The 19,948-nt window shown below is 54.7% G+C and overlaps 1 protein-coding gene across 3 annotated transcripts in view; it reads right to left on the bottom strand.

Moving 5' to 3' along the window:
* Positions 1-3,616: 3,616 nt before the first annotated feature.
* Positions 3,617-19,948, bottom strand: part of SOCS5 (suppressor of cytokine signaling 5) — a 106,941-nt gene continuing 90,609 nt past the window's right edge. For 2 of the 3 annotated variants that reach the window (XR_015725165.1, XR_006777810.2), the window contains 2 exons: positions 4,873-5,045; positions 3,617-4,013 (listed from right to left, as the gene is read on the bottom strand). The gene's annotated coding sequence lies outside the window, so the exon portion shown is untranslated. Of the gene's footprint in view, positions 4,014-4,872; positions 5,046-5,199; positions 5,889-19,948 lie in introns of those variants that run through there. The other variant, XR_006777811.2, reaches the window with a different exon arrangement.

Raw genomic sequence — 19,948 nt, 5'->3', positions numbered from 1 at the left:
TTAAAAAGGCAGTTAAATGTCAGAACAGCAGATGCTCTCGACTGCTCTGACACACGGCATCCTGCAGCCCCACTTTGCCTCGTCGTGCCTCAGCTCCTCGGCGTCCTCAACGTGAAATGGAGCTAATTGTCCTCATCGGTCTCCACTGCTGAGGGGTTACTGGATGATCAAATGAAAGGCTCTGAAAAAGACCACGGAAAAATCCAGAGGCAAGGAAGCATCCCCATGGGCGGCTCGGTCCACTCCTCCCTCCGCCTGGACACAGACGAGGCCTTGTGTTAGGTCTGTGAGACTCCCGCCTCCCCGCCCCTGCTCCGAGGAGAACCACGCAGACACTCTGTGAAGGCCCCTTGTGCCCGCTGCTCGCTGGGCAAGAGGCCCAGGGCTTGGCGGAAGCCCCAGGAAGCAGAGCCTGGAGGTGAGCTGCCCTCAGACCCTGCTGTGTTCAGCTTGGAGCAGCTTCTGAAGTCTCAGAGAGCCAGGGTGAGGAGGAACCTGGGGTCAACCAGGCCTCCCCTATTCCACAGATGTGGAAGCTCGGGCTCACAGGGGCAGCCAGTTAGTGGTCATGTCAGAACTTGGGCCGGGGGGGATCCTGGCTCCCAAGTCCAGTGCACTTTCCACTTGGCCTCTGCTGCTGTGGTGGCCTCCTTGGGAAGGGCTCCTCTGGCCCTCCTGGAAAATTCTTTGCAATTTGATGACATTTGAACAAAACTGCATGATGTTGGAGGATCAGAGCGCTTTGACAAGCGTAGCAAAGCACTAAGAACAAGATGCCTCCACAGCTGGGAGGGAGTTTCCTGGGAATAGAATTTTCCAGTAAGGGAAAGAAGCATTTTGAGCAGGAGCTTGAATTTATTGAAACAGCTGGAAGAATGTGGGGGCAGTGGCTGGAGGCAGGCAAAGGTAGTGCGCAAATTTGCCACCACCACCCCATCCTGGCATTTTGACATTTAAAAATAAAGTTGCTTTCTCTTTCAGCACTTTTTTATTTAAACAGAAGCCGGACTGCTCCCATTGCAGGTTGAGGCTAGCAATGGTCCTGAACCCTGGCTGCATATTAGACTCCCCGAGGTGCTTTCAAAATCCCAGTGCCCAGATCAAATCCCAAATCAAGCATATGGGAGTCTCTTGGGGGAGGACCCAGGCCTCAGTAGTTCTTAACGCCGCTCAGGTAATTCCCATGAGCCACCGAGGTTGCTCAGAGGAGCAGCAGTCCCTGCATTCCATTGCCATCTGGTTTGTGAATCTAAATACACAAACACGTGGGGCAAGTGTGTAATTCTGTTCACCATGCACACTTGTCCGGGCCTTCTCAGGAACACCACTGGGAGACATTTCACCCACGCCCCAGCTCAATCGTACTGTTGGGGCCCTGCTCTGGGCCCACCTCCCATCCCAAACCAAGAGTCTCCTTCTTCTACTGAGTTATACTGTGACCGATTCGACTAGGGGCCCGCGGCCAACGTGCGAATCTTCCCTGTGGCTTTACTGGACATGGGTGGTTATTTCTGTTTTCAGCCGTGTGTATATTCTCTGCCCAACGAGCTGGTAAACCCTCTGAGGGCAAGACTCCCATCCTTTCCCTTCCCAGAAGCCCTGGGTCGCCCAGGAGCCTTCAATTAAAACTTGTGGTCCAGGAGCTGAATGAAGTCATTGGACCCACTTGGGTTATACCCCACACACTGGATTCCGACAATGACTCTGGGAAATTGGGACTGTGTTATTTTCTGTCTCCATTTCATGATGAAAATGAGGCTCAGCCCGGTTTGTGGCGGGTCACACAGATCAAGGAACTGGCACTACACCGGGCCCGGTGAGCTTCCTTCCCCACCACACAGGTTTCTGCTGACAGTAGACGTGTCCCCAGAGCAGGCAGGACCTTGTTGGGGGCCACGCCGGGAGGCGTCTTTCTCCTGGAGACCTCTCTCTGACTGGGCAGTCGGGGAGGCCATCTGGGAAGGGCTGTTTGGTCTCCAGCTTCGGGTCTGAGGAGGCAGTGAAACAGGATAGAAGTTTCTGCTGAGATCTTAAGATGATAGGTATTGGTTCCCAGAGTCACTGGAAGTAAAAGGCCAATTTTAAAAGGAAACATTTTTAAACTTGTTTTACAAATCTTACAGCCCTTTTTGGGTTGAGCATCAGTTTGTTGGGGAATCTGAGGAAAGGGCTTATTTATTGAATGTGAGGTTCCTCCTCTGTGAGGACGAGGAGAGGAAGGTGCCTGCCTCTCACCTCAAGACCGAGAGAGGCTTCGTCGGAGCTTCTCAGGGAGGCGAGGATGGGATCCCTGGCACTATGGGGTGCTGGACTGGTGCTTGACTCCCACTTGAGACACCCAAAAGGCTAGAGATGGTTGGCCAGCTGCTCAGTGGACGAACCAAAGGAGAGGTTGCTGTGCTGAGATCAGCCTGAAGTTCCTGAATCTTCTGGAAGAAAGGATGCATGGATGTAGCCCACGGAACAGAGTAGAAAGGGTCTGTTGTGGGTTGAATCGTGTCCCAGGACCCAGAAGTGATGGCTGGTGCCCCTGAATCAGGGACAGAGCCACAGGAAAATGCAGCCCCAGGTGGGCACAGGTGGCAAGGAATGGACTCTGGGGGCTCGCCCTGCCTCTGGGCCTCTGTCCTCTTGCCTAACTGAGGAGCCCGGCAGTGAGGGGGCTCTGCACCCTGGGGAAGCCGTTCCTGATCCCATCGGCCCTCCTGGGGACTCTGTGCCCAGCTGTCCCCTCTCTCACTCTGCATCATAGCTGTCTGGTTACTGACCATCCCCCGTCCGGGAGAGCGGCGTGCTTTGTCTGCACAGCTTAGCTCAGCGGGGTACAGTTCTCTGGCCTCACACAACACAGGGCTCGGCAAACTTTTTCTTAAAAGGCCAGATAACGCTTTCAGCTTTGCAGAGCCGCACAGCCTCTGCTGCGGCGACCCAGCTCTGCCGCCGCGGTGTGGAAGCAGCCCCAGACCCCACGAGCCGGGGTCCTTGCGGCCGGCGACGCTCCACGTGCACAAGCTGGCGCCGGCCAGAGCCCTGGACCTGGGTTTGCTCATGGACGGAACACGTGAGCAAGTGACACCTGCATCACAGTCGTGCGGGAAACACGGGCGTATCTTCAGAACGAGCGTGAAGGCAGAGCAGCCCGAATGATGGGGCTGTTACGAGGGGCGAGCGGACAGGGGCCTGTAGAGTCTTCACGGGGCCACTGACGGGTCCACGGTCAATAGATGGTAGCGATCGTGATTAGCTGTGGTAGAGGCTGGGGCTGAGATCGCAATGGATCCTGGAGGTCATGCACTCAGAACAGGGCTTGAAACTTAGTTTTGAGTAAGGCTGCTAGCATTTCCATCAAATCCAAGAATACCTTTATTTTACTTTATCTTTTATTATTTTTTAAAGATTTTGTTAGAGAGAGAGCATGCGTGCAAGAGAGAGCACAAGCAGGGGGAGCAGCAGGCAGAGAGAGAAGCAGGCTCCCCACTGAGCAAGGAGCCCGATGCGGGACTCAATCCCAGGACCCTGGGATCATGACCCGAACTGAAGGCAGACACTTAACCGATGGAGCCACCCAGGTGTCCCTAAGACATACTTTTAAAAAATTATGGTAAAACACACAAAATAAGATTTACCACTTTAATCATTTTCAAGCGTACAATCCAGCGGGTTTAATGCGCCCACAGTGTGTGCAGCCGTCCGCATCATCGAGTGCTGGAACATCTTCATCACCCCGGAAGGAAGCCCCACGCACACTGAGCAGTCATTCCCCACTCCTCTCTCCTCCAGGCCCCGCAAGACATACGTTATTTTTCTTCTTTTTCCCTTCACGTCTTCACATCCCTGACACCAGCTGTGCTTACAGACAAGGGTCTTATGATCACTGCTTCTCAGGTGGCAGTCCCATGGCGGTCCCATATGCATGAGCATAAACTTGGCCGTAGCTCTATGGTAGAGTTTTGTGCGTTCTTGGGTATTTTATTTGTTAGGTTTAACTGCTATCCAAACTGCCTTCAAGGATGCTGTGATTCAACAGAGGAATGAAAAAGTTGTTGAGTAGGAAGAACGATAAGAAACAGAGCGGCAGGGCATAAATTTGGTATTAATGAAGCAAATATTCATCATCAGACGAATGACCACAGTCGTGCTCCCTCCAAAGCCACAGCCAAGTGCTTTAGGGGGGAGGAAAGGAAGCTACCAGTGGCTCAAGCTGGGCTATAGTTTATTACCGAGATATGTCTAGAAGATGGACTGTCACATAGAAAGCAAGGCAACTGGAGCCTGGAGAAATCGTGAAATCCCTTAGGGTAGATAATAAACAATTTCAAAGTAATGAGAGGTTGGTGTGACTGGTTCATGTGGCACATGGGACTATTATTAAGACAGTATGTCTCAGTTTCACGGCAGTATTATTTTTCTTGATGGTACATAAAAAACAGTGTATCTTACAATTGATGGCATCTTAAAATGATGATACAGTATTATTACCATCACGTCGCACTGTTATTTCCATTTGCTTGTTTTCCCCACTAGACTGTCAAGGTTTGGAAGACAAGGAGTTCATCTTACTGCTGAATCCTCAAGGCCTTGCCCAGTGTCTACCATGTAGCAGGAACCAAGAAACGATGTGGAATGAACAAAACTCATTTGGGAGCTGAAGCTCAAATTAATTAATTAGTATTAGCACCCAGCTTCAAGGTGGCTGTGAAAACTAGGTGGAAAAGCCAGCTTAAAAAATCCTGACTTGTCCTGCGCTTGGCACAAAGTGAGTGTTCAGAAGCACTCAGGTGGTGGTGGTTTTGGTACCAGGCAGGACTGTGTCTGGCGATGGTGGTATGACATCCCAAACAGCAATGGCCTAAACAAGATGGAAACTGATACCTGCTTCAGGTAAATGAAGCGTGGAAGTTAAGCGCAGGGATGGTGATGCAGCACAAGGACCATCAGGTTCTCGAATTACTTTGGTCATGATGCCGTGCCATCCTTACGTGTGGTATCCACCTTTAAGGTCTAAGAAGGCTGCTCGAGCTCCAGACATCGTGTTCACATTCCAGCTGGCAGGAAGTAGGAAAGGAGATCAGAAAAACAAATAGCAATACTTGCCCAGAGTCATAAATGCCACTCTGCTTATACTCCGTCGGCTAAAACTTGACTACCTCTAACCACATGGAGCCTGGGAAACAGGCTTTTGTCTAGGCAGCCACGTACCCCACTAAAATTCAGGGGTTCCATTCCTGAGGAGGAAGGGCAGAATGTTGAGGGACAAATAGCGGGCTCTGCCACAGCTGTGGAGCTCCGTGGTGTTCTTCCGCGTACAACACGGTAGTTAGGCTTGTTCTCTCCTGGTGCTGGAAGGCTTTCAGGGGGCGGAGGGGCACGAGCCGGACTGCGAACGACCAGGAGGATTTAAATGAGCAGAAAGGTTGGGTAAGGGCATTGCTAGCAGGAAAATGGCCACACAAGGGCTCAAAGGCAGGAAGGCCCAAGGTGTTCCTGTGGGTTAGCAGGGGCCACGTGTTGGGAGGCTGGCTCCTGGTTCACAGCCCCCGAGCAGGGGGCCAGTGCTGTCCTGACCGTAACAAGCCGCAGAGCCTTGGTGTCCTCCTCTGTAAAACACACACAGAGACCATCCTGTTGTGAGGATTCAAAGACATGCGGTAGGAGGAAGCGCTTTGCAAACTGTAAGCTCCTACACACTTTAGATGTTCAGAAACAATAGCCATTGGGACGCCTGGGGGGCTCAGTCGGTTAAGCGTCTGCCTTCGGCTCAGGGCATGATCCCGGGGTCCTGGAATCAAGTCCCGCATTGGGCTCCTTGTTCGATGGGGAGCCTGCTTCTCCCTCCGCCTGCCGCTCCCCCTGCTTCTGGTCTCTCTCTGACAAATAAAATCTTAAAAAAAAAAAAACAAAAAAAAACACAAAACTAACCCACAAGACACCAGCCACTGCCATGATGACATGGGTTCAGCCTAGGAACTGAGGAGGGATTTGCACTCCACGCCCCCTTCCCTGGGCAGCTCCCCACTCGCAGTGCCCCCCCCCCCCCGTGCAGGTGTGAGACTGGAGAGTGGAGGGCACACAGGCAGCCAGGTGGACAGGAGCCTTTAGTGGGCGGAGAGGGGCACACAGAGGCTCCTGGGATGCGAGACAGTGGGCGGGAGGCGGCAGGGAGAGCAGGCCCGGACTGTCCTGGTGCTGTTGCCCCGCTCTCCCCCATCAGGGAGCACAGCGGGTCAGTGCTCCCGGGTTGGGGGCCAGCTCTCCGGGAGGCCAGCCGTGGGGGCGGGTAGCCTCCCTCACATCCTGTGGGAGCCCCTGTGGCAGAAGCCAGAGGCCACCGAAGCTGAAGGTGGGGGTGGAGAGCGCCGGGGGTGGGGGGGGCTGCCTTGGTCCAGCTGGGCCTGCAGGTCTGACCAGGCCGCTGCCTCTCTACAGGGGCCACCCGACGGAACAGCGTCTTCGTCAGCCAGGCCTGCCATCACAGAAGCCCCTAGACTGGGCGGCTTGAACAAGACACTGATTTCTCATAGCCCTGGGGGTGCGGAAGCCTAAGATCTAGATGGTGGCTGATTCGAGCTCGGTGAGAGCCTCCTCCTGGCTTACAGACGGCACCTACTTGCCGTGTCCTCACATGGCAAAGACAGAGAGCTCGGGTCTCTCTTCCTCTTCTTACAAGAACACATGACCTCACCCGAACCTAATAACCTCCCAAAGGCCCCACCTCCAAATCCTGGTGTATGGGGGGTTAGGGTGCCCGTATAAGAAGGAGCACAAACGAATCCATAATAAACACCTAACTGCTGTTGGAACCATGCCCTGGGCCCTGGGGGTCGTGCTCTGCCCTCACGCTCGGCTGTGCCTCCGGGGCACGCATCAGGCCCAGCGTGTTTCTGTCTGGCCTGATGGAGGAGTCAGGTGGGAGCTCGGGAGCTGCTGCTTCATGCTGATGTGCAGGGAGGGCCAGCCAGCACAGAGGTCCTGGAGGGAGGGAGGCCGCAGCAGGGAGCTGGGCAGGCCTGCAGCCACATTCCTGGCCACCAGGGTTTCATTACACGGATGAAAACCAAACTCTGCCTTTCCTTTCTTTCCTTCTGTCTCTCTTTTCTCCTTTCTCTGTCTCTCCTTCAATCCCTCCCTTTCTTTCTCCTTCATAAGATTTCTGCAAAGTGGGTTACAAAGCCCGTAGTGATGAATGCAGAGGGCAGGACTGGAGGGGAAGGAGAGTCGGAGAGATGGCCAGGGAGAGGCACCAACCAGGTCAGAGACACAGAGGGGAGAGAGGGGAGGGGAGGGTGCGAAGACATGGAGATGGAGACAGGCAAAGAAGGACACAGGAGGAGAGGGAGCCAGAGCAAGAGAGAAATCAGAGGACCAAGCGGCCAAAATCCTGAGAGACGAGTGGGAGATGGGGTGTGTTAGAAGATGCAGAAGACCAGGGGGCAGCTGGGGACAGGGAAGAAGCCCCAAGGGAGGGGAGGCATAGAGGGCCCTTCCCCACCCCAAGCCAGGAGAGGGAGAAAGGGGAGCCAGGCGAACCCCACTCTGCACTATGTGGCTCACTGTGCACCAGGGTCTCCCCTCGGTCTGGCCTGGCTGCCTTCTCTCTGGTCCAACCCCTCACCTCCAGATTGGGGATCAGGGCCTAGGGGACCGAGTGACCGGGGGGGTGTGTGTGTCATCAGATGGGTCCAGTGTGGGCAGGGGCTGAGGGTGGGGATGGTGCCCTCCAGGGCCCTCTCGTAGACTCAGGGCCCACTGGATAGCAGCAGGCTGTGGCGGTGCTGGGAGGGAGAGGAAATCAAAATCCAGGGCTGAAGGGGAGGCAAGGGGAGAAAGAACGTCACACATTCAGATCGTTAGCTACAAGTTGTCTTCTCTTCCGGAGAGTGTGGCCTTCCAGAACCAGATGGTTGTGAATCATGCCCATCCCCAAAGCACGGCCAGACCTTTCCCTGAGAGCAAATCCCAGCAAGCTAGGGCCCCGTCTGACCCTGGCAGGAAGTGAGGAGGCAGATTTCCTAGAAAAGAATTCCATGAGCCTCTCCCGGCACCCATGGGGGAGCTCCAGACCCTAGGAGTTTGGTTCAGGACCCAAGACCAGGCTCGGCCAGAGTGGCCAGCAGGGCAGGGGACAGCCTGCGTGTGTGTGTGTGTGTGTGTGTGTGTGTGTGTGTATGAGGAACTGGCTATCAGGGATCTGAGACCAGGGCAGGAAAACCCACCTGGGGACGGGGTGTGGCAGGAGGGGAAGCAACAGAGCCCTCTGAGGCCTGGGGAGGGGGGTACAGAAGGGCAGGACCCGCCTCGTTGCCTCTGCCCAGGGCTCCCCACACATCCTCAGAAATGTCAGTGTCAGACAAAGGCCCTTGGCAGGGGCTCTGAGTTGTCAAGAGGAACAATGTAGAGGCAGCTGACAGCACCTCCTCCGAAAGGATCCCTAAGAAGGGCGACGACAGCAGTGTCATTCTTCAAAAACTGGGCGATGAGAGAGACTCGAACTGCAAGAGATTGCCTGGTGCCCCCCTCAGGCCACGGGAGGCGGGGGAACTTGCCCAAGGCCGTGCGCCGGACCGTCGTGTTCCTGTGGCTGCTTATTTGTTACTGACGTACAGCTGACGTGCAACATCCTATTAGCTTCGGGCGTACAACGTCGTGATTCAACAGCCTACTTACCCCTCGTGGTCACCATGCACCATTACGTTATTGTACATTCCCTATGTTATACTTTTCATCCCATGACTTATTTATTTTATAACTGGAAGTAAATACTTTTTTTTTTTTTAAAGTAGTTTCATGCCCAACGTGGGGCTTGAACTCATGACCCTGAGATCAAGAGTCGTGTGCTCTACCGACTGAGCCAGCCAGACGCCCCTGGAAGTTTGTGCTTCTTAATCTCCTTCACCTCCTTCGCCTATTCCTCACCCCCATCCTCTCAGGCAAGCACCAGTTGGTTCTCTGTATTTAGGAGTCTGGTTTTGGTTTGCTTGTTTGGTTTTTTGGATTCCACATATAAGTGAGATCATATGTATCGGTCTTTCTCTGACTTCACTTAGCATAATACCCTCTAGGTCCATTCATATTGTCACGAATGGCGAAATTTCATTCTTTTTTAATGGCTAACATTTGATTGTATACATATTCCATTTTTTTTTTTTTTTTTGAGAGAGAGAGAGAGAGAGAGGCAGAGGGAGATAGAGAATCTTAAGCAGACTCCACGCCCAGCATGGAGCCCAACTCGGGCTCCATCTCACAAGCCTGAGATTGTGACCTAGCCGAAACCAAGTGTCAGATGCTTAACCAGCTGAGTCACCCAGGAGCCCCTGTACCATATTTTCTTTAGCCATGTTTTGATGTTCTGTTCACGACCCTTCCAGCGTCCTGCATCTAACTTGCCTGCATCTTTCACGTCTTATCTCAGCGGGGCTAACAACAGCTCTGTGATGTAAGTAGGATTATTCCCATTTTACTAGTAGGGAACCTGACGTCCTGTGGGTGAGTTGCCACAGGGCTCGTCCCAGGAGGGGCTGAGGCTAGAACTGAGAGAGACCTGGGCTGCAACAAGGGGGGCAGCCCTGCTCCATGCTGACTGCTAGGCCATCTCCCCCACCCTCCTGCCCAAGCAAGCCCATCCTGTTGTGGCAGAGGAGGCGGTCCCTTGAGTGGAGCTCTCATTCTGTAGCCCTGACCAGACTGGTCCAGCCCAGTCTACGGGATTGGTTTGTTTGGTGAAGCCTTGTTTTCCTGGGGCTACTCTTTTAAATCTATGCCCCCCTCCTGGTCCTCTGCCCGAGCCGCCTCGGTTGCTCAGCGTGGGTCCTGTGTTGGCCACTGTGCTGGGTCGGAGGCTTTGGGGCAGCCACAGCACCGTGACACATGGTTTGATGTGGGATGGGAATATTTTAAATCTGAGTTCTCCTTCAGAGATGGGAACATGTGGTTCCCAGAAGCCCGAGGGCAGCGGTTCTCTGAAGAGGGGGAAGGGAAATGAGGAGAAAGTGTCCAAAGGGTAGGGGGGTGGGGGTAGGACCGGACTGACCTCGCACAACTCCGACCTGCTAAGTGTGGGCCTGGGAAGGACGCTGCCTGCGGACAAGCATGGGTCGGTCCCTCTAGACCCTGGGAGCAGCCCCCCCTTGAGACCCCTGCTCCCAGCACGTTTCCTGCAGCATCAGCGTGTTTCTGTGTTTTCCCAGTCTCCCCGGTGCAGCTCCTTGCACCCCACCAGAGTGAGCCTGTGTGCCAAATGCTTCCCCTCTCTGTCAAGAGAGGGTGTGCAGAGGGGCACTCACATTTTCCTGGTCCCCCACGCCCCAGGCAGGGGGAGGCTGGGGAGACAGGACACCAGGGCTCCGAACTCATCAACCAACTGCAAATGTGCCCTCTGGGTTTGGTCCCGCCGAGGCAGGTGGTCTCCTGCCCATGCCCAGCTGGGCCAGGTGGGGGCCAGGGAGCCACACGCGCCCCCACTCGAGAGGGAGGGCCCCCCAGCGGAGTGGCCAGAGGGTGGCCCGGGAGCAGCCGGAGGAGAGAGACAACATGGATGGCTGCCCTCTCCCATGACACAGCTCTTCAGTTTGCTCAGAAGAGACGGATCGGGATGCCCTCTGTCCTGAGGCGTGGGAAGGTGGCAGGGGCTCTGCTGCCAATGGCTTCCAGACTGGGCTGGAGAGCCATCTTCCCGGGAAGCCTACGTGAGACTCAGCAGCCTTTAGGACCCTCTTCCCCAAAAGCTATGTGATTGGCCCGCTAGCCACCATCCTGTATCGAGTCCCTGGACTGGGTCCCCGGATTGGGTGGAATCTCTGGGTGAGCCATCAGAGCAGAGGCCAGCCTCCCCCACACCAGCCCGGGCTGTGGTCCCAACCCCTGGTCCAGTCTGTGCAGCGGGTTGAGGAAGTGGTTTTGCTGAACTTCGTGCAGAAAGAACTATTTGTGGCCATTATCCTCCAAGGGGCTCTGGGAGAGGCAGGTACCTAGAGCTGCCTGGAGGGACCCCCGAGTCATTAGGACTAGAGGCAGAGTCCCTTCATTTACCTGGAAGCATTTATTGAGTGCCTACTCTGTGCCAGGCTGGGGATATAGAATCCCAACCCACATGGCACTTTACTTTTAGAAGATTTATATTTATTTGAGAAAGCACGAGTGGGGAGGAAGAGCAGAGAAATAGGGCGGAGCAGGCTCCCCACTGAGCAGGGAGCCCAACGTGGGGCTCAATCCCAGGACTCCAGGACCATGACCTGAGCCGAAAGTAGACGCTTAACCGTCAGAGCCACCCAGGTGCCCGCACGTGGGGCTTTTAGAGGCAGGTGGGGAAGCACGGAAGTACACCATGATCACGATCAAATATGACGCGTATGCTGATAGGGGAGGTTAGGGTGTCTGGATGCTCATGGGGCCCTCGCTCAGTTTTGGGGGTCAAGGAAGCTCTTCATGAAACATGACACCTAAGATGATGCCCGAAGATGTTAAAGTGAGTGGCGCGCGTGGGGATAGGGATGAGCTTTCCAGGGTGAGGGGACAGTGGGGGCAAAGGTGAGAGGAACGATGGTATTTTCCAGAAGCGCCTCCCAGAGCAGGTGGTGGAGGAGGAGGGGGCTGTAGAGATAAGCAGACGCCACTCACAAAGGACCTTGCATGTCTTAAATTTTTACACCTTTCTTGACTCTTCAGCCAGAATTTTTCTCAGCCTCCAACGCCAGCAGGAAACCCAGTGGGAAATAATGACTTCCTGCCCTCCCAGAGAAGAAAACAAAACCCCAGTAATTTCTGCCTAGCCCCAGAATGGCAAAAGTTGACTCATGTTTCGGGTAGCAGAGCTGATGGGAGTTTTCTTTTAAAAACAGTGCTTATTGCTTTTCTATTTATAAAGGTAATGCGTGCTCGATGTAGAAAAGTATAAAGAAGAGAGACCGCACAGAATCCCTTCACAGGAGATCATCAACATTGTGCGTGTTTCCTTGCAGTCTTTTTTTTAAACATGTAGTTTTTCTGGGTACATAGCTGAGGTAAGACTAAATATAAGTTGTATCTGCTTTGTACCGTTGATACAACAGAAGCCTGATCCCTTGTTAAAAGTCTTCGTTTGCAGGGGCCTCTCCCACGTGGTGCGTCTGCGGACTCCAGGCCTCAGCACCTTTGAGGAAAGTGGTGCCCAGGCCAGCTGAGCGTCACAGTCACCTGCGGTCAGAACCTAGCACGTGAGGCTGGAGACCCCGCGCGTTTCACGAGCCCCCGCGGGTGCCCGGCAGCCGCTCAGCCGCTGGAAAGCCCTGGGGGCGGCACCGCACCTGCGGGGCTCCTAGGACCTCACCGAGTGGAGAGGCCTCGCTTCCCAGCAGACACAGTGATGTCCGCCTTGTGGAATTGTCGGGAAGAACACAGATCCTGCTCTCAGAGCTCGGGTCCGGCACATGGTTGGTGCTCAAGAACAGCAGCTGCTGTTACGCGGTTCCCCTGCAGACCGACCCTCTGTCTACACCCGCCCCCGGGAAGGGCTTCGCCGCCCGGGAACCCTGCTCTTTGCATCACAGATTCGTGCCCGCCTTCTCAGAGGCACCTGTACGGTACGGCAGCCATTAAAAACATGGCAGAACACACTGCCCGGAACGAGGTTATGTATGCTCCGGACTGTCCCAGAAAGACGGACGCATACGGCCACAGGAGACCTGGGAAGGCTTGGGGTGACGGGGAGAATCCTACACACCCGGTGAGGGGCCGTCAGGACCCTGCTTCCCATCCAGTCGAGGCGGAGGGGAGACCGTAGGAAGGAAACGAGGGCAGTTGGCCTTTACAGAGCGTCTGCCCCAAGGGCAGTGTGGTTGTCGCCTGTGCAAGCTATCACTGGTTGCTGATGAGAAAAGCCTAGAGATGGAGAATACACACAAGTTTTTAGGGCAATCTGATGTTGCCACAGTATCCAAGTGTGCCATCATGTGTTCTAGTAATTCCTTCTAGCTGTGTATTACAAAAGCATCAGTCTGTGGCCGATTGAATGTTTACAGAATTGGTCCTTCAGAGAAAGCTTGATGCACTCGTTCGAGACCAATACATGGTATCCTCTTTAATCCTCAAACAGCCTCTGCAGGGGCTTGACTTAGGGGGTCCTTTCTCCTGCCTTTGTCCCCTGCAGTGAGCTAGCTCCCATCCCAGGTAAGCTTCGGCTGCTGCCGATCTCCCGTCCCACGCCAGCCACGGGGCAGGGCGCAGACTCCCGAGGAAGACCCCCCAGAGAGTCCGGGGACTCCCCAGTTTCCGCAGGAGAGGGGGGCATTCCCTCCGGGTGGGCTGACACAGGGGGCTGCCATGTTCCCGAGGCATCCCAGGAAGGAAATTGCCCAGCTAAGCATCTGCCCTTCATTTGCCATCATGGAGAGCCTTCCCTCCAACCCAAGCCCAGTCCCGCTGCTCTAGCCGCTGTCCTGAGCTTGCCATCAACTAATTGCCAAGCCCCTGCTACATGCCGAGATGGGGACTTTGCTCTGGGGATGCCAAATGAAGATATTTTTGGAAGCGCTTACTCTGATTAACTCATTTAATTTTCACGACAACCACATGGGAGAGGTCCTATTTTTACTTTCATTGCACAGGAGAATCTCAAGTAGGTTAAGGGACAGGCTTAAAATCGTGCAGCTAGTAAGTGGCAGGTCTGGGGGTTGCCTCAAGGCTGCCCTACTCTCGGCTCTGAGCTCTTAACTTCCGTTTGATGCCGTGGACTGCCCTGGAGGGGCCTGCAGTCCAGTGGGGGCGGTGAGACCCCTGAAGAATCCAAGAAGAGTCAGACGGTCCTGACTTACGGCCAAGGGAGGAAGGGTTTGTGGGGCAGAGGCCATGGGGGACTTCGGCGAGGGAAGCAGCCATTCTTAAGGCCCTATTCCTCAGCTCCCCCGTGCTCCCCTGGGAGCACACTCATATCCTGTGTCCTTGCCCCCTCCCTCCCTCCCCAGACATGATCTCACTCCTTCTCACCCCTGGAGGCCCCAGGAAAGAGACTATTGTTTCCTCCCACACACGAGAACTTGGAGACCCGCAAGCCCCCTCTCCCCGTTAGGGCAGCCCCAGTTCCCTGCAGTGCAGGGAGGGGCGGCTCTCAGTACCCCATGCTCCTCAGCCCCTCCTGATACAGCACCCCCTCCCCAATTTCTCCCATAAGCTCTTTGCCTTCAAACCGTGTCTTTTGTACTTTTTTGCCTTTGAGGAGGATACGCAGAGGAATCCCAGAGGGAAGAGCCTTTCTGCCTTCCCACCCCAGTATCCTCTGCTCTGTGGAGAGGTAGGGGGCAGTGTGGGGCAAAGTGGGAGCAGCTGGTGTCAGGAGGTCCAAGCTAGGATCTGGTTGCCTTAATCTCTCAGTGCCCAGTCACTTAAACTCTCAGCATCCTCATCCTAGAAAATCGGGGTGCTTGGGAGGATTAAATGGGAAATCACTATGGAAGCTTGCTGCTAGCTCTTCGGCTTCCCCTCCAGCCAAACGCCAGAATTCCAGAACCTGAGTTCTAATGCTTTCTACACTCCCTAGGCACCACAGTTGCTCAGGGCCTGAATAAAGCCAAACCAAGCACCAGAAGGGTGTGCTTTCGGGGCTCAAATGACCTCTTGATTGAGCTTTTGCTTTTTCTTTGCTTCCTCCTGCTCCCTCCTCCTGGCATCCCTCCCAGAAGTCGACCCTCAGCACCCCCAGGGAGCCAGCCAAGGCCAGAGCAAGGTGGTGGTGATGGTTCCAACCCAGGAGCCCAAGACTGGGCCCTGTGCACGACATGAATCTGACTCCCCGCCCCAGCACGCGGATCTCTGCTCTCTGCAGCACGAACAGGCCTGGTTCCGAAGAGCCCCAGAGGCCTGGAGAGGGTTTTAAATAGCCAGTGACAAGCCCATTTGTGAGGCCTGGTTTAAATTTGTTTTCGATGCTTGATTGAATCAGGCTTAATTGTTGGCTGGTGCTGAAGTGATGAACGAGGTGTGGCTTTAAATAGGAACGTGAGTGTTTCAGCCTTGCCCCAGGCAGGAACTGTGAGCTCTCCTATTCAGAGGGATCCGGGAGGAGGGGAGGCCACGGGGGAAGGCAGGCTGAGCTGGGCTGAGGGGTTTACTATTCCAGCAGAGAGATCCAAGAAGAGCCTGATGGGGGCTCTGGGAGACGAAGTCTTGGTGATTCGGTCAAGCAACCCATCAGTGACTTTCCTCCCTGCCCTTTGACTGGGCTTGCTTACTGCCATCTGTGCCTCGCAGCTGTCCACAGACCCACCTTCCCACTGTCGCAGGAAGAGGAGGGCACGGCTGAGCAGACAGCTCCACTGTGCTTGGGAGCCAGGTGCCTGCGTTCAGGCCTCCCTCTGCCCCTGAGCTCACGGAGTCTGCTTCCTCCTCTGTAACCTAAGATGAAGATTGCACACACCCCGCCTCCTTCTAGGGGTTGTTGTGGGATCAGGGGGCTCATGTGGAGAAGGAGCCCTGAAAACTGTCGTCTGGGCCCATACTGCTGCTGAATCAGAGCCCTTGCCCCTCGGCTGGCCCTGGGCTGCCAAGTGGGGGGTGTGGGATGTAGATATTGGGTGCGGAGAGGGAACCTCCGTTTGCCCCTATGGCCCAAGGGCTCTTCCCACCCACAGGGCACCACCGGCTCAGTGCCTTGGTGTCTTCCTCATAGTTGCTGGGCCTTTCGAGTTCTTTGGGCCAATGTAGCAGTCCCCATCCACCGCCCCCTTGCCTGGGGCCTGCCTGGCAGGCTCACGGGGCTGCATCTTTCACCCTCAGTCTCCCCTAATTTCCACCTGGAGCCGAACGCAGCAGTCACAAGAGAGGGCAAGAGAAGCCTCACAGGGCCAAGGTTCTGGCTGCCAGGATCCTTGGGAGGGCACCCATATCCTACTCACAGCCACACCAGTCCTAGGCAAGAATAGGGATGATCAAGGGTCATCTGGGGCCATCTTCCCATCTCTGAAGAACAGGTATGGCCCAGGGTGGAGATCTGGATTTCCTCCCTTTGCCTGGAGTCAGACTGAGGACTTCTGGGGCCTGTGGGAGAGGGTGACAGGGAAGCAGTTTCTAGCTCAACCCCAGAAAGCCTATCGACAAGGCTTTCACAGGGAATACCAGTGGAGCTCAGACAATGCCTGGACGAAACTTCTATTGAGAGTGCCGCAGAAGGGACACCTCCCGGGCTGGGACAGACCCAGTGGTGTCAGAGCTGGAAGGCCACACGCCCTGACCTCCTCGCTTCACGAGCTTGAAGCAACTGCCTCCCGGTCCCCCTGAGCCTCAGGCCCTGCATTTGTGAAACAGGGAAGTGAGGCCTTCCTTAGGGTGGGGTGAAGATTTGGAAATAGAAGCTAACAGATGCGAAAGCGCTCCTTGCTTGGCCCCGGGCTGGCTTTCAAAAAATGCTGGCTGACTGTGGACTTAAGCCAGTGGCGGCTGGCCCCGCGGGCCGGTGAGGAGCCCCTGCAACTGTGTGTATCTACGACTTTAGTCCGCACACTGGCCACAGGCGCCCAGCGACCCAGGTGCAGAAGCCGCCAGGTGCCCGCAGGGCTGCGAGGGGATCTGCTAAGGGCCGGCAGGTACCACAGCACCTGGTCCTCGGATTGCCATCCTTCTGGAGGGGGCTCTGCAGGGAGCAGGGAAGAAAGCTCGGACCTCATTTCCTTCTCTGAGCTACACGGGATGGGATGTGCCCAGGATGTGCTGGGAGGCCAGCAGGCCCTGATAGGGCCTGGGCCACATTCTCTAGGTCCTCTTCCCACAGAGGCGTCCAGGGGGCGGACTTGGGCCCTCTTCGCAGTGCCAAAATAAACGTGCGTTGTTTCCAGCAACACGAGAGGCCTCAGTGAAGCAGCTTTTGCCAGACCCTATAAGGAAGCCAGGGAAGGGAGGGGAGCCTGGAATGAGAGAAGCCCCCTTCCCACCCACCTCCCCAGCTTTCTCTTGACTTCCAGAAAACTCCATGCAGGCAAGCCCTAAAGCAAACACTGGTAGGCACTGTGGGAATCTGGGCTTTTAGGGGAAAAAGAAGGGACTGGAACTCCCATTTGTTGAATGTTCCCTATGTGCTCCTTATTTTGCTTATAAAGATAGTCATGTTCATGGGCGAGGGGTACACACAGAACTGGGTTCAAATTCTGACCCTGTCATTTTGCTAACTGTGTGGTTTGGGCAAGGAAACAACTTCTCGGAGCTTGTTTCTTCATAGGTAAAATGGAGCTCACAACGGTACACTTTAGAGCATTGTATTGAAGATTCACTTTTAGTTAGCACCATGCATGGCTCATAAAATGCCCTCAATATGTTAGTTGTCATTACTATTAAATAGTTGCTATGAGTAATCATAATAGCATTATTAACACTATTTTCAAACTACATGACAATGCCGAGAGGTAAGTGCTGTACTTAACTATTCTAAGCATGGAAACTGAAGCTTAAGAGGGATCGAGGCCCTATTTCGGGTCCTGACGGTTAATGCGGGCAAGCGCAGGAGTCAAGCTCAGGTCTGCCTGGCTCCAAGGCCCACACCTGTCACGCCCGCGTCTAAGCTGGGGGCCGACTGGGTTTCCTGATGAGGTTGCTCTGAGGCTTGGAAGCTGGAAAGCAACAAGACCAAAGCCTGCCGGGCATCACTGTCATGGCCCAACCGCTCCCTAGACCTCATAGGCTCGGCCACCATTCAGCTGGGCCTGGCTGACCACCAAAGCCCAGGGTTGCCCTTGCCAGGCCTCAGGGCACCTCTGTCCTTGCAGCATCCATTCAAAGCGAGTGTCTGCACAATTGGACCCTAGGCTGCACAGCTGGCTTCCCATTCCTGCACGGACAGCTTGCTGAAGCTGAGCCAAAGCAGGCTGGGATTTTAATTTTGGCTCCGGTGCTCACCAGCTGGGTGACGCTGGGCTTGTTACTCGCTCCCTCTGAGCTGCAGTTTTCTCATCCGCAAGGCTGGCGCAGCGGTGCGTAGTGCTGGGTCCCCGTGAGAATTACACAAGACAACGAACATGACAGTGCCTGGAAGGGGGTTTACCCCACCACCTCCTGCTCTTCCCTGTGTCTTGAGACAAGTGCTCCCTGGGACCTGGGACTGTGGGGCCCCAGGACAGAACCTGTTTTTCCTCCTTAGATATGGCCTCTCTGCATGTCATCCTTAATGAAAAACGAATAAGTCATGTGTTCATTTCATTAAATGCTGCCCCCACAAAAGTGTGGGCTTGTGCAATTCTCCAAAGACTGCCAACTGCAGGATATCTCAGAATGCCTCGTAAATCAAAAGGTTTCATTTTGCTGCCAAGACAGTCAATTTTCTCTGCCTTGAGTCAGGCGGAGGGGTGGTGCTGGGCTGGGATGCGAGTCAAGAGACTGCCTGTTGGTCTGGCCCCTGCCAATGATCAACGCAGGACAGGAGCAAATCGCTTCTTGTCTCTGAGGCCTCAGTTTCCTCCTCTGAAAAATGGGTGGTGTGTGTGTTGGGGCAGCCTGCTGGAGGGTCTTCTATCTCTTCCTCCAGTTCTAACATGCTGGAACTTGATCTTTCCTTCTCCCTCTGCTTCCCTCTACCCTCCCAGACTCCACCTCTCCAGCCCCTTCCTGCTCTCCTCCTCCCGTTGCCCCGTCATGTCTACCTCTCCTGTCAATCAGACCAGATCAGCCCAGAGCAGGCACTGGAGAAAAAACATCTATGCATTCCTGGCAGACGACAATCTTCTAATGCCCTTATTGCAAAAGCGGCCCTTCTTTGGGGTGAAAAGAAGGGCAGCCAAAATCTGTGTTTCTATTATGGGGTCCAGAAAGGGGGGGCATTCGCTCTTGGAGCTAAGGGTGGATACACTTAGAATTTAAGAGATGGCCCCTGCTCTGGCTGTGGCTTTGGGAAGGGGTCCTGGGCCAGCCCCAGGGGGCTTCGTGGTTGCCTGGTGGAGCAGATTCCAGGCCACCCAGAGGGGTCCGTGGCCTGCAGGGGAGTGGGGCGGAGAGTACACAGGGCAAAGGGCCCGAAGGGAATTCAGCCTCCTAAGAGCTGCAGTCTGAGCTGGTCTCTTGGGCAGAAGAGGGGAGAATAGTGAACGTGTTTGGGTTTCTGCACCACTGGGTCCATCTGCCTGACCGAGGGAGATAGAGGAGGACTGGAAAGATTGCCCAGCAAAGGGGTTGGGAGGGAGAGGGACAGCCGGAGAGGGGAGGGGACAAGAGAGAAAGAGGGGAAAGAGAAAGAAAAGAGAGAGGGAAGGAGGGAGGAAAGCAGGCAAGAAGGAAGGAAAAAGGAAGGGAAGAGAATGAGAAAGGAAAATATTCCCCAAACCGTGTCATCTGAGTGCCCACCCTCTAAGACTGAGGGGGCAGGGCAGGCACGCTGAGGAACCAGCCCCTTGCGGGGCAACTTTCCCACCATCCCCTTCTTGGGGCCTTGCTGTGCCCGTCCCTCCACGGCCTCCCCAGCAAAGGCCAGTTCTGAGCTTCCTCATTGCACCACTCTGGGAGTCCTATTTACCCCAAACACAAAGTGAGTAATTGCCCAGAGCCATGCAAAGAAGTAGCAGGCCCTGTGTGGCTGGTAAGTCCCAGAAGCAAGTCCTAGCGGCATCACTAGATGGGCATACAACTGAGGGTTCCAATACAGCACGCACTGTCCCACTCACGACATCACTAAGTACGCTTCCGTCTGTTTTTGCCACACTCGCGCATTTGCAGGGATAAACCCACTCTATTCCCCATGTTTGGCTTTAAAAATCTCTTCACTCGTTCTGAAAATAAAATCCCCTCCAAGACTGCAACCATTAAGAGCTCTCCCTGTCCATCTATCCATCTGTCCATTCACCTCGAGTCTGCCCTTTCAAGGGACTTTTAATTGAGTATCTACAGTGTGCCGGGCACTCTGCTCTACGGGGTCAACCATAAAAACTCAGGCCTTGCCCTCAAGGGGTACACTTTCTGTTGGGTAAACACACATAAATAATTTATTAGGATATATTAGAATATTACA

The sequence above is a fragment of the Ursus americanus genome, chromosome 7 (assembly GCF_024610735.1).
Source record: "Ursus americanus isolate L20-20 chromosome 7, mUrsAme1.1.p, whole genome shotgun sequence".
In the NCBI taxonomy this organism is placed as follows: Eukaryota; Metazoa; Chordata; class Mammalia; order Carnivora; family Ursidae; genus Ursus; species Ursus americanus.
This window is presented reverse-complemented; position numbering and strand designations above follow the sequence as displayed.